Below are 13,031 nucleotides of genomic sequence, written 5' to 3'. Positions count from 1 at the left end.
ATTTAAATTAATTTTGCAATTTCTAGCGCTATCTTTCCTCATTCAGCCTGTGGGCAGTTACTTAAAAGCTAATTTTCAAATAACAGGTTGTTATTACACCAGAGACATTTTTTCAGGTCCTCCTCTAACATATGGTAAGTGATACTGTATGCCTAATGGACTCTCTCTTATTACAATTGAATTTTCTTAAATAATGTGCCTTACACGAGGTCTGTTTGAAAAAATTCTGGAACTTTGTCCACAAAATTTATCTACATATACTTTCTATTTATTGTGCATGGTCTCTGTTGAAATAGTCTCCTCCACAATTGATACACCGCTCCCAATGCAGTTTCCACCTCCAGAAAGTCTTGGTACACCACTTGATGGATCGCATGAAGCTTTGTCTGTGAATTTTCTTTTACCTCGTCTATCATTGCAGATCTTCATCCTTTCAAAGGAGATATCAATTTTGGAAATAAAAAAAAAGTTGCAGGGGCCAGGTCTGGAGAGTATGGAGGATGAGGTAGTACAGTGATTTTCAGTGGCGGCTCGTGAGTATACATTCTGAGTGTTCACAAACTTTTAGACTCAGTTAAATGTGAGAGTGTAGCTGTATAACAGTTTCGCTTATCAACAATTTTATATAACTAAATCCATTGCCAATAATAATAAAATCAGTAATAATAATAATAATAATAATAATAATAATAATAATAGTAACATGCATATCTTACATCACAAAAAAAGAATTGTTTTTGTTAAATTTTGTTGTTTTGTATGTAATTACGGACAGTTTAGGGCAATAACGAAATAACGTGTAAGCTTTCACAACTTTCCATTTCGTAATTTTGTGTTAAGTGGGAGTTTTCGTGCTTTTCCATTTTTTTGGACAAATGTACAAGATCTCTCACAGATGTATTAGTTCACAAACTTACTTCCAGGCTGAAAATCAGATGTTCTGATACTGCACCCACACAACAACTTGTGCTAACTGTACGCTTCCTTGTTAAATGTTCACTTGTAGTCATGCTTATTTGATTTCATCACTCTCCCACTCAAACAGTCTGTTGTCGAAGGCCCTACTTCCTTTGCTGCTAACTTTTCCTGATAATTTATTTTTCTGTTCCCAGAATGAGATTTCCATTTTGCAGCAGATTGTGCACTGATATTAACTTCCTGGCAGATTAAAGCTATGTGCCGGACCGAGACTTGAACTCGGGACCTTTGCCTTTCGGGGGCAAGTACTCTACCGACTGAGCTACCCAAGCACTATTCATGACCTGTCCTCACAGCTTTACTTTTCTGTTAGTATTTAAAATAGATTCAACATAGTTCATGTTTTCATTGCACACAAAAGCCGATTCCTGCACAGTAAACAACCAATTCCAAACAAAAGTGCCATTTGCGAGAATTATTAAACTCAAGTAGTAATGTATACTAACATGGTCACTTGACTAGAATACCAATGAGGCACTGAAATTCATAAGGGCCTAAAGCACACTGCTGTTGATCCCACATTTCAGTGAATATCAGAGAAACCAGAGATATAGTTTTATGTAAATTTTCATATACACAATGTGGGCCTACAGCACAGATAAACCTGACTCACCATAAGATCAACAGATTTCAGAAGCATGAGTAAATGCTACAATCTCACAATCGATAATGATGTGCTTTAGGCCCTTATGATTCTCAGCACCTCAAATGGATTTCTGGATGATGAAATTCTAAACTTAATACACTATAAATCATACCGAAACCCACAAAATAGGTTTACTGGCAGTACAACTTTAACATATACTGACATCTTATCTAATTTTACTATAGTATATACAGAGTGAATTAGCATATCTGAGTAGTGTGCTATCATCTAGCAGGATTTATGCCAAGCGAACAGGGAGAAAAGTCTATCGCGGCGTACTACCAACTGGTGGCACTGAAGTAAACTTCAAGGGCTAGCTGTGCACATCATGAACCATGCAAGTTGTGTATAAAATCATATGTATTTGGGTCATAAGGCAATTACATCAAGCAAGATGTGCATGTGCACAAGTTCCTTAAAATGTGCACAACTGATAGTGAGCTCGCGACCTCGATGCCATGTTTCATGGGATCCAGAAGTGCAGTAGATTTAAGTGTCATATCTTTCAAATTGCAGCATATATATTACATATAACAACATTCAAAGATAAATAACCAATAAATCCACAAGGTGTAGAAAGTTCAAGCGTTCACGTGCTCTTACACGGCAGCCAGCACTGGTGATTTTGTTTTTTGTGCAATAGTCACGTACCAACAGGAATGAATGTGAAGGTGCGTTATGGTGATGCAAGAGCCACAAATTGTCTCGCCACATTTCAGGCCATTACCTTCTCGCATTTTCTCACAGGCATTGCAACATGTACCGATAGTAGCATCTATCATTTGTCCCTATGGCATGAATTAATGATGAACTAATCCTTCAAAGTCAACGAACACTTATCAGCCTGTCTTTCATGTTTGACCAGACCCGATGAGCATTTCTGGTCTTTATGAACCTTTCCCAACCCACTGTGAAGATTGAACCTTGGTTTCAATATGATAACCGTAGACCCACTTCTTACCACCAGTTATGAGTCTCTTAAGGAACATCTCGTTCTCACTTGCACAGACTGTGTGGCAAAGGTCTTTCTGGTCTTGACTCATGAACTCTGGGACGAACTTGGTGCAACACGATGCTGTGTCAGGATTTCATGACATGATCCAACTGAAACGTTACACTCTTCTTCAATCTCTCGGTCAGTTGGTCTTCGATTGGCATGCACAATTTTATTGATGTGCCTCACATGAGTGTCATTGGTAAGATAACAAAGGGCATCCTGAATGAGGGTCACCTTTAACTTCTGTCCGGCGATTTTTAAACCTTGTGAACACTCATAACACTGAGTATGGATCCCTGCCTCATTTGGTGTGTCTCTGTAAAGGTTTTCTCCATTTCCACACAAAAATTAATGCAGACACACTGCTCCTGTAATCTGCCATCTCGAAATTTTCAAACTGCGTACACTATGTTCTACTCAATACAGCACTGAACAATAACTAACAAACATACAAAACTGAAACTTCCGGCAGTTACTCATTAAACACAGGCATGTGCAGGTGTGCCAACCCCATTTCACTCCAACACACCATTGGCGCAAAATTATGAATGTTCTTGAATTTTTTGAACAGCCTCGTACCCATGCCATTCAGAAACAGTCTCCGATAGCTTAACACAGGAACACTGGAAATACAAGTGCTGGACACTGAACCAAAGCCAGAATCCATATGAACCTATTCAAGTTAACTCATCTCCAACTCAGTTCACAGCAGTAGTAATAGTAGCACTTGACCCTACATATTCTGCACTCTTTACATGATCACAATGAATATCCCATCACTTCACATGGAAAGTGTGTGTAATTACAAGTAATACAGTGAAAACTATAAAGTAAATGCAATTCTATGAATGCTTAAATGCGCTTGGATGTTACCTTTCATTCATCTACTGATGAGTGGTTGCCTTTTCTTATTATTGTTTCCATCCTAGAACTTCCATAATCACAAAATTAAATCTGAAGTAACCTTCACCATGTCAGTCACTAACGTTGTGGTGCAGTTGGTACCAAACAACTGTGCCAATCTTCTGAAATCTTTCATCATTTGCAGTCAGAAATTTTAAACATGTGCTACCCAATTTTGTAAACTTAACCAGGGAGATGTATCATGTATCAGGTGGCGTTTTGTCATGTTTTTCTCTTGTTGCTCAGATTAGAAACAACTTTTGTAGCACAAATTTTGTGAGGTTAAATTATCATTTGGTATTACTTATGATTTTCAGAGTTGTTAGTAGGTATGGGTGGTCCTGAAAATTTGTTCACTTTGTCCCCATGGTCCAGCTGGCCATGATTTGGCCCTTTTTCACTCTCATTTATCATAGCACATCGCCTGCAGTCTTCATTTTGTGATCAAAGTGTGTGAGTTTACAGAGTGTAGTGTTGCCAGCTGCAGCTGTGTGTTTATCTTTTGTTTGTGTTTTGATATTTTTCATTGGTTTGTGTGTGTGTGTGTGTGTGTGTGTGTGTATTTGAGAGAGAGAGAGAGAGAGAGAGAGAGAGAGAGAGAGGGGGGGGGGGGGGAGGAATGTTCATTAATTATTCACTCTGGTTACCTGTTTGTTATTGTTTTTGTAGCTAACATGATCAGGGAGTTATTGCTTATATTGATTTGGTCATTTATTACTTTCTTTTTCATTGCAAGGGCTCTCTGCATGTGAAAGAAACATGTATTACAAGCCACTGAAAGAGTTTCGTAAATAAAAAAAGTGGAATGCATATGGCAAAAAACAAAAATGTGTTTGGAAAAAAAATAGACTGACTTTCATTTAGCTGCATAGATGGAACACACCTCCATGAATTTTGAAGCAACTAAGGCACAGGAGAAATGAAAAAAATGATGATTAAAAATGTGTGCAAATGCACAAACTAAATGTTGGATATCACAATAATTGTCATTTTCACAGGCACTGATATCCCTATAAATGTCTGTTCAACATTATATTCACAAATTCTGAGCTACAACAGTCAATTGCAGTGATAGAGATATAATTGTGCATTGTCTCCCCAGCCTCAATATTCTAATCTGCAGCTTTGGCAATAATGAGTTTTGAAGTATAATCCACAAGTAACATATAGAGCAGCTTCTTTTGCTCTTCAAAACCTTTTCAAAACTGCCATGTGGGCTATGACAATTGCAGGTAGTTATAATACACACAGGAAAGACAGTGTATTTATTTCAAAAGGTATAGATATTAGCTAAATTCACACCAAGACTTAATTAAGATTGATTGAATATCTTGTAGCTTATTCAAGGTAGAATTCAGAAAATGATCACATAGCTGTTACTGTTATCTTAACAATTGAATTCAATTGCAGTAATCGGGGTAAGCCATTGAAAACTTATTTCAGAATTAATAATTCAGCCCAGGTGTTCAAGAGATAACTTCAGACAGCCAATACCATTCACAGTTAAGTCATGCAGCCAAATAAACTGATTGTGATATCACTTAGATGGCTTATAATAGAAAGTAAAATCTTCTGAAAAACTATTTTTTAATTGTCTGGATGGACCTATTCGATGCACAGGCGCAGGCCTTTCAAAGTCACAAAACCATAAATGGACATTGGCTTTCTTGAAATCAAGAAGCCTCAGATGTGCAGCCTCCTTTTTTTCATGATGCCAAAAATTGTCCTGTGCACAAAATGTCTGTAGACCTTTCACAATTCCACAGCAACAGATATACAGAAATTCTAAGAGAATGTTCTCTCCCTCCACTAACACACACATGCACACCATGAGTCTAAACATTACAAAATTCTTCTACGGAGTAGGAGTAGTCATCAAGCAGGTATGATTTCAGTTTCTGGTTTAAATTACATTTATTATCTACTGAATTCTTTCATTTTGTGGTCAAAAATTTTTATGGCTGAATATGTCATTCCCTTCTGTACCACACTATTGTTAAGTAAAATCAAACAATGTAAAGTCCAGGATAGTATAACAACAAAACAAAAACGACAGATTGCTACTTACCTCATATAGGAGGCATTGAGTCATGGACAGAAAGAACGCTAAACATTTAAGCTTTCAGACGGGAAAGTCCTTCTTCCGAAAAAGAAAATACACACACATTCTCACAAGCACAACTCTCTCTCTCTCTCTCTCTCTCTCTCTCTCTCTCTCTCTCTCACACACACACACACACACACACACACACACACACACACACACACAGAGAGAGAGAGAGAGAGTGTGTGTGTGTTATAGTCATGAATGTTACTGCTGGTTCTGAACTATGATTAAATATTGACAGCAAACTTAATAAGGGATTAAATTTATTGTGAGGCTGTTATCAGTATACCAAAACGCTTAAAGGCTCTAGAGTGGACAGAACATGCACATTTCTGTGCAGCACTTTAGTCCTCAATTAAGCATTACCTCAAAATATGATGCTGTAACAAACTGTGAATGAGAAAAGGAAGAGTAAGTAAACATATTGAGATTCTCATCTCAAAAATCTGATACTGTACATAAAGGAAAAGCTACGAAGCTTAATTTCAGAAGATCTGTAACATGTGACATACAGTTCATATTCTTTCCGTTATGAACCCCAAAGAATTTAGGACTTTTGTTTCATTTGTTGGCTTACCCTCAAGCATTACTCTGAATAGCAATGTGGTTAGGCCTTGTGCAGTACAGAACTGTGCATTTAAAGAAAACCAGTAATTGATTTCTCAGATTTTAAAAATATATTTTCATGTATATATATGTGATGGTAGAGCTATTATATATAACAAGAACAGGTGTGGGCCAAATACCTAACCTTGTAGTATACTTCCAGTCAGAGCTTAATTTCATCCAGAATGTGCCAGAACAGCGTTCTGGCACCTTCAAGGGAATAACTCACTCCCTGGACCAAGACAGCAACAGAGATTTAAAATAGTACACATCTATTAATTCACAATATCACTATAATTTGCCACTGCGACAGCACCAGTGAATGTGACAACAGGTGAGCTTTTACTAAACTTCTAACTCTGTGTCTCATGCCACATGGTGTTTTGTTTTTCCTAATTCTTTCAGAAGTGGGATTCACATGTGATCCCAATGGGCAACGAAGATCTTCATCATCATTCATTGCTGAAACCCTTTTCAAGTAATACTAAACACACATTGACTGAGCAGGTACAATGCAACTGTTTGAACTCTGCAGCTGGCAGTAGTTGAAAACACGAACACCACCGACTGGAGCCAATACATATTGAGCAGAACTAGGGAGTAACATGACACTGCTACGGGGACACACGGAAGCAACTGTTGTTTATATTAAATACTGTGGTTTTGACTATAAGAAAACACGTTTTATAAACTTGATATTCAAAACAGTATTTTGAGCATCTACCTCCACATGATTACTCTGCAATTCCCTATGAAGTGCTTGGCAGAGGGTTCATCTAACAACCTTCAAGCTATTTCTCTAACATTCCACTCTCGAACACCATGCAGGCAAAACAACAGTTCAATCTTCCCATGTGAGCCCATATTTCTTGTATTTTATTATGTGATCACTTCTCCCTATAGAGATGACCCCCAACAAAATATTTTCACACTCTGAGGAGAAAGTTGGTAAATGAAATTATATGACAAAATCCTGTTGTAATGAAAAACACTTTTGTTTTACTGATTTCCACCCCAATTCGCGGTTTCATATCTCTGGCAGTCTTTCCCCTATTTCACAATAATACAAAACAATCTGCCCTTCTTTGAACTGCTATACTCCAGAAAAGGTTGGATAAGTGTAGTGTAAGCATTCTCTTTAGGAGACCTGTTGCATTTTCTAAGCATCCTCCCTACAGTTGAATTTACAGCCCTTAGATTTAAGTAATTTATCATATAACAGAAATTTAGTGGACTTCTTTTAGTACTCATGTAAATGACTTCACGCTTTTCATGATTTAGAGTCAATTGCCACTTTTTGCACCATACAGATATTTTGTCTAAATCATTTTACAATTATTTTTGATCAACTGATGACTTTACAAGGTGGTAAATGGCAGTATCATTTGCGAATAATCTAAGAGGGCTGCTCAGATTGTCTCCGAAATCGTTTTGTAGATCAGGAACAGTAGATGGCCTGTAACACTTTCTTGGGCAGCACCAGATATTACTTTGGTTTACTCTATGACTTTCTGTCAGTTACTACAAATTGTGACCTTTCTGAAAGGAAATCACAAATTCAGATCCACAACTGAGATGGTAGTTCATACGCAGGCAATCTGATTAGAAGTTGCTTGTGAGGAACGGTGTCAAAAGCCTTCTGAAACTCTAAAAATATGGAATCTCTCGTCAATAACACCCATTACTTCATGAGAATAAAGAGTTAGTTATGTTTCATGAGAATGATATTTTCTGAATCCACCGATTCCAATTCTGGAACGCTAACTTCATTTTCTTTCATGAAGAAATTTCAGAAAACTCTAAATTTTGCCATAAGTTTTCAAAAATGGAAGTTTCAAAAATTGAAGTTTCTGATTTCTATGGTTGGGATGGGTGGGGTGGGGGTAGAGGTGGGGGTGGGGGGTGGGGGAAATGTTCAAAGAGGTGCAATCTGGCACCTAAAATTTTAGAAATTAAGCACTACTCGTAGTAATTATTCTCCATTCTGAAGACACATTGTGCACGCTCTCTGGGTTTCCTAATATGACACTTCCTTCTTTTACTTAGATATGTTGAAAATTAGTCAGGTCTCTGATACTGCAATATTTCAGTCACTCAAGGAGAAACTCTGTACTGAACAGTCAAATGTTGCTGACGAGTTACATAAAATATGAGGGTAAATGTGTGTAACCTGTTTTGTGAATGAAAAAATTGCATGTTCTATGGAGAGATCCTTTTTCAATCCAAATTGAGACTAAATATTTTAGTTTGAGAGAGATGTTACTGTTCTTTAATATTCATTATGAACATTTAAAATGAACAGGATTGGTAAGGTAAAGTATCCAACAAGAACCAATAAGTGCCACTTGGTCACAGAAGAAATTTAAATTAATAACTTTTTGGACATATCTCATCATCACACAAGTACAAATCAATAAATTAAAGTTAGTTCTAAAACAATTTATGGTGGGCACGGGCTTTTCAATGTGATAACCTTTGACCGAATGTACAACCAATCAATAATGGAAGAAATAACACAATCCAGCTCTTGACATTGCCTTTGCACCCACATATTCCTTTGTAGTACTACGTGGTAACACCAATTTCCAGCTACTCAGTTCTGATTTCAGTTCGCAAAACCCACATAGACAAAGACCTGGCCTATATGGAGTGTATGCACCACATGCTCTTTTCAGCCACCCACTGGAGGACATTCATTATTTTCAACATGCCAATCAGATAAATGCTATTCATGTATGTGTGTGTTAAGTGATAACCCCAGAACCAATAAAATAAAATAAAAATAAAATAACATACTCCACATTGTTACACTCTGGCAAATTTTTCTACATCACTAAAAGAAGAAAATTATAATTATTTTATGGAAAGGCAATGTAATTTACATGCTTAGTTTTTAATGGTTCAACCATATTAATAGCAATCTTGTTCACACCAGATTGCCACAGCACCTAACTACAGCGACAATCTGCGCTGGAGTCAAAGTATGCCATTAGCACGACCAAAACATTTAAATCATGTTTCTCTATTTCGTATTCTTCTGTGACTGATTCCTGCAGGTGAAAGATTTCAAGGCTGTATAGGGCTCAATGGCATTTTCAATGGGGAAATAAATGACATATACAAAAGTGCACATTGTACTAGTTTCTGGTACGGCTGTCATATGCAAGCATATAAGAGTTTGATTTTTTTATGCTAGGTATGTATTCTACACTGACTTGGTGACACACATAAAACCTCTCACATAAAAATAAAACTTCTGCAAATATAAAGCCATGTATTGTGTCTTCTTCACTTGAAGCTTCCAAGGATAATATGCCAACGCCGTATAAAGTTTCCAAAAACAATAATCTTCATAATTAAATTAATAATTATCAGTTAAATAAAAATCACAGTTTAAACTTACCAAGCAGTGCTATTATTTTCCAACTCCTGGTAAACATATAACTGACATGTTTTCACTTGTCTCCCTCTCTTTTCCTAACTCCCTCCTCCACATAACTACTGTTGTACTAGTCCATTTTGTCCAATTTATCCTTCCCTTTCCTACCCTTATTGCCACATCTTCTAAGCCGACACTTGCATGTGTGCAAAGAACTCTTAAGGCAATAATATTCATTTAACTGATTAGCAAGCCTCATCTTCACTTCCTGCTTGGCTGTCTGCCACTCATAACTTCAACTTGAATGTGATTAGTGGTCTGATCTCTCAGTCACTATCATAGCTATATACATTAGCCAGTAAACAGCTGTTTATTGTAACTGTGGAAGAAGCAACATTTACTATGATCTTTATCTTCAATCATTTAAAGGACAAATATAGATAAAAGCCTTCACAATGAAGCATTTTAGAATAAATATTTGGTGTAAATGAACGAAATGGCGTAACACAACGCATCCTCAGTGGTTAGCACACTGAACTCGCGTTCAGGAGGACAATAGTTCAAACCTGTGTCCGGCCATTCTGATTTAGGTTTTCTGTGATTTCCATAGATTGCTTCAGTCAAATGCTGGCACAGTTCATTTGAAAGGGTACTGCTGACATGCTTCCCCAAACCATGGGACCAATGACCTAGCTGTTTGGTCCCCTCCCCCAAATCGACCAATCAACCACAAAGCATCTATGGATTACAAGGTGCTCACTTGAAATGGCATTCACAAAATCAGCTGACACAAGACTGAAATAAATATTTTTTTAGTCAGAAGAAGGCAATAACATTCTTTAAATTTTATTACAGCTGCACAACCAACTGTCAAGAGAATATTTGACTGATCATTTCACCTGCAGAAGTAACTTGCACCACATCTCCAAACATCTCTTTCATGTTATGAAATGCAGAAAGTAATGAGACAGTCAGTGACCGAGCCAACACACTAATAAGACAACCTTGTGGAGCCTTACAAAATCTCTAGAGTCCTTGAATTGATAGAAGTAGAGTAAAAACAACACAGTAACTCAACTAAGTCACTGAAAGCACTGTGTAGCTCACAAAAAATTATATTCTATTAACTGATCATCCTTCTTTTCTCTAAACACAAAAATTATTCTTGAAATGTTGATATAACACACTGAAAACAAAGTTGCTCTCATGATGAACTGTCTCAGCATTTAAAAATGAGATGCTGGTGGATCCTACTCAATGCTTTTTCTTTTCCTGGGGGGGGGGGGGGGGGGGGGGGGGGACATTGCAAGTAGTAAGAAGTTCTATCACTTTTCAAAAAAGATGAAAACAAAGAGAAAGAAGCGATGACGGGTGGTATCAAAAGCACAGAGAGGAGACATTGCAAGTAGTAAGAAGTTCTATCACTTTTCAAAAAAGGTGAAAACAAAGAGAAAGAGGCGATGACGGGTGGTATCAAAAGCACAGATAATTAAACTGTAATCACATAAACATGGTAGTCACAAGAACCAGCACCATGTTTTACGGACTATAAGGCGTTATGGACTACTTGATGCACCTTAGTTTTTTACAGAGTTTCTTAAAAAACAAATTTTTACCACTTTTATTATTATACTGTAAAGCCACACTAAAAACAATCTTCTTAGTTTATAAACCGAACTGATTGTTAAAATTCCTGAAAATCATCTGAACTTTCTTCTTCTTCTTCTTCTACTACTACTACTACTACTACTACTACTACTACTACTTCCTCCTCCTCGTCATTGTCCTCTTCATATGAAAAATGGTATTCACTGCAATTGAGACAATGTCTTATGCAGCACTTCTTTATATATTTAACAATAATGTCTTCTCTCACTCTAGAACATGACTGTTTTATCCAAGGACACACTTGTTTGATTGTAGGTCATTTTAAAGCTCCCTTCGGTGTAAATTCCTGTTGGGTTTCATCCATCATCCATTTATCCCATTCCTCTCTCATATATACCTTAAAACATTTATTTATCAAGCCATCTACAGGTTGCAATTGAAGTAAGTCCTATATTTCCCTGTCTCAATTTATCTTTCCCTGTCTCAATTTATCTTTCACAGATATTTACAAATGGTTATTTAAGTGATCTAGCACTAGAACAGAACTCTTATTGAATAAACACTTTTCCTTCTCTTCCACATCTGTTAATCCATAATTTCAAACCAGCCTATTCCATCTATCCCTTGTCATGTATGTCAACAACAACACCTGGTGGTATTTCAGAAGGTTTTGGCACTGTTTTGCACTTGAAAATAATCACTGGATGAAGTTCAGTACCATCAGCACAACATGCAAGGACAGCAGTGGACTGCATTTTGTTTTTATAGATATGGTTTTAGCACCTTTCATGGCAATAGTTCCATTACTCGACACATCAGATTTCAAAGGTGTTTCATCCATACTCGCTATTTGGTTTAGTTCCATATTGGTTTTCTTTTGATGTACAATAATAAAGCAATGGAAAGATAATATTTTCTCTTCGCATGTTAAGTCTATGATGCTTCATAAACCTGTAGCACCAACCAACTCCACCATTTAAGTCTGTAAAGTAGTGCTGTAATATGAATATGTATTTGAATCATTTTTGTATTAATTCTAATGCGATTTTGCATTCAGCCCTCTATTTGTACATTTAGTCTTTCTCATTCCCCCTCCCCCTTTCCCAGTTCTTTACTAGCTCGCCAATCACGAATGTTTATTTCTGCTGGTGGAAAGCCGCAATGCCACTCAGCTCCTCTGTTACCATGTTGTTCTGCACATGCTAATTTTATAGCCTGCATCACGTGAATAACTTTTTTTTTTCCTTACGAAATTAGCTACTAACAGATATATTGTACTGTTACTGGTAACACAGATTACTTTCAGTCCAAGTTCTCCGACGCCGCAGACTGCATTGATGCATGCATCATAGGGCAGACAGTGTTCTGGGTTTGTGATGGTGGGTCGTGAGGAAGACAGTATTATCAACTTGTGAATTCTTGCAACACATACAATTAAATTTTCCTTGAAACATTTGAGTCTCATATTTATCTATGACAATTATCGTAGATAAAGACAAGACTCAAATCTCACAACTCATGTTCATCGCATCAGTGCACTGCTGCTGCCAGTTCAATCTAATTATGCCAGATAGAGATAAGTTTCGTGCAGCATCAAATATATGGCCATTTTTGAGGCTGGTAGGAATTTAAATCAAGCACTGGAAATTTTTATATTAATTTCAAGTATAAGATGCACCTGAATTTCGGGGGCAATTTTTCAAAGAGACAAGTATGTCTTATAGTCCATAAAATATGGCACAATAAAACCTGCTAATACTGAAATATTAAAGGATTCTATCTGTGGGATATTCCGTGATAACCAAGG

Source organism: Schistocerca gregaria, chromosome 8 (genome assembly GCF_023897955.1).
Source record: "Schistocerca gregaria isolate iqSchGreg1 chromosome 8, iqSchGreg1.2, whole genome shotgun sequence".
Classification (NCBI taxonomy): Eukaryota; Metazoa; Arthropoda; class Insecta; order Orthoptera; family Acrididae; genus Schistocerca; species Schistocerca gregaria.
Note: the sequence above shows the minus strand (reverse complement) of the source record.